Source organism: Chrysochloris asiatica, unplaced genomic scaffold (genome assembly GCF_000296735.1).
Source record: "Chrysochloris asiatica unplaced genomic scaffold, ChrAsi1.0 scaffold00174, whole genome shotgun sequence".
NCBI classification, from domain to species: domain Eukaryota; kingdom Metazoa; phylum Chordata; class Mammalia; order Afrosoricida; family Chrysochloridae; genus Chrysochloris; species Chrysochloris asiatica.
The window spans coordinates 6,590,825-6,593,076 of record NW_006408692.1 but is presented as its reverse complement, the minus strand read 5'-3'; the positions used below and the strand labels follow the sequence as shown (position 1 = coordinate 6,593,076).

General features: G+C 38.6%; 1 pseudogene; it reads right to left on the bottom strand.

The window, feature by feature from the left end:
• Positions 1-647: 647 nt before the first annotated feature.
• LOC102841144 lies at positions 648-1,185 on the bottom strand (annotated as a pseudogene).
• Positions 1,186-2,252: the final 1,067 nt, after the last annotated feature.

Sequence of the window (2,252 nt, the reverse complement as noted above, 5' to 3'; positions counted from 1 at the left end):
AAAACAAAACAAAACACATTTGTATAGTTAATAAATCACAGGTAAAAATCTTTGGTGTTCTCTGCTTTCTGCCAAGATCCATCTAATGTCAGCAATGGTGTCTCTCCTTCTAAGCTCTCTTTTTAATCCAGCTTGAACCTCTGGCAGTTTTCTATCAATATACTATTGCAGTAAATTTTGAATTATATTTAGCAAAATTGTCTTGCATGTGATATTAATAATATTGTCTGATGATTTAAGCATTCCATTGGGTCGCCTTTCTTCAAAATGGGCACAGATATGGATCGTTTCCAATCATATGGCTAGGTAGCTGTCTCTCAAATTTCTTGTTGTTGATAAGTGAGTGTCTCTATTGCAGCATCACGCTGTTGAAAGATTTCATCAGTTGTATCCCCTCAATTTCTGAGGCCTTGTTTTTGGCCAATGCCTTCAGTGTACCTTGGACTCCTTTCCTCAGTACCATTGGCTCTTGATCCTATACCATCTCTTGAAATGGCTAAACATACATCATTTCTTTTATTTATTTAATTTTTCAGTTTAAAGATCAAATTTATTAGGAGATTAAGAGATGTATTATACATGGACTATAAATCCTGCCAGCTGACTGACTATTCACAGTCAAGTACTGAGATATAGTCAGTGCCAAACTATTTTGTGGATACCCTTGTCCTTTTATTCCAAGAAATGTTTGCGCCATAAGACTTAGACTTGGGTTTCAGAACCTTTCTCTTGTCAATGTAATAGTGCCAACCTTTTTTTTTTTTTTTTTCCTGCAAAGGCAGCTATATCTTCTTTAACACTAAAGGGTAGAACCATGTTGGACAATGGATCAGCCATTGATGCCCAACCCATCAAAGGATTTTCCCATCTCTCCCTGGTATCAAAATCCATCTTCCACTTCTTCGTGTTGTTTACTCCAGACTCCATGTGATTGCATGCAGGAACAAATATCCTAACTTTTCTAGTTTTGATAAACTCTTCTGGAACTCCATTTGAAGTAGTGATATCCAATTTTTCATCCACTGTGATGAGTGGCTTGTCCTAAGTTTGATCCAACATTAATTTCCATGTGGAAGTGCCCAACAACCTGCTTGGAACCCTGGAAACAGAAATGGCAGCTAAAGTAGCTTCCATTCTCCCCCACAAGGCTTGCATCAGTGCCACTGACATTGAAGCTGCCACCATATTGCTGCTGACAAACACCAGAATGGCCGTTCATTTCTTTTAGGTGCAGCGACTCTTCTTTTGATGCTTTCTGCACCATTCGATACTTTGTCCATAGAATCCTTCAACATTGCAAATTCAGGTTTGAATTATTTTCTTCAGGTCTTTCAGCTTGAGAAATGTTGAGTGTGTTTTTCCTTTTAGCTTTCTAATTCCATATTTTTGCACGTTTCATTATAAGTTTTTCACTGAGTAAATATTCAGAAGTAGTCATTCTCCTTTTTAATTTGTCTTAGTCTGGAAGCTGAGGTGAAACCTGTCCTCTAAACATTCAGAAGTAGTCCACCTCTGTTTCTTTCTAGTATGTCTTAGTCTAGAAGCTCGGCTTAAATCTGTCTACCATGAGTGTGCTCTGATGTTCTCTAAAATACCAGGACATAGCTGCCAGCATCACAGCAACATTCAAACCACCACAGTATGACAAACTGACAGAGGATTGGTGGAGTGGGAATATAAAGCTCATGAAGATTAAAGACACAGAGAAAGAAATCCTTCAGAAACAAAAAGGTAAGCCACTATTAACAACTTCAGAATTATTCTTATGAACTTGTGAGTCACTTACCACATTACTAATCGGCCTAAAGTGATGGATTTACTGCTTCCTTGTCTGGTCAGATCCACTCTTCAGTGAAGGAGGCACTGTTAATACAGTCTCTCTTCATCTGCTTACAATTCCATTAGTTCCAGAATGATTTCCATTTCCACCATGGAAAAACACAAAGCTCAGGAAGATGAGAACACTGACTTGAAATTTCAAAGCAGTAAGTGGATAGGTATCCTTGAGTCAGTTCTGACTCAACACAATAAAACACTGCCAAGTCCTGTGCCATTCTCACAGTCATTGTTATGCTTAAACCCATTGTTGCTGTCATTGTGCCAATCCATATTGTGAATAGTCTTTCTCTGACTCTCCATTCCACCAGGCATGGTATCCAGCTTCAGGGACTGATCCCTCCTGACAACATGTCCAAAGAATGAGAGATAAATTCTTGTCCTCCTCACTCCTAAGGAGCATTCTGACTGTACTT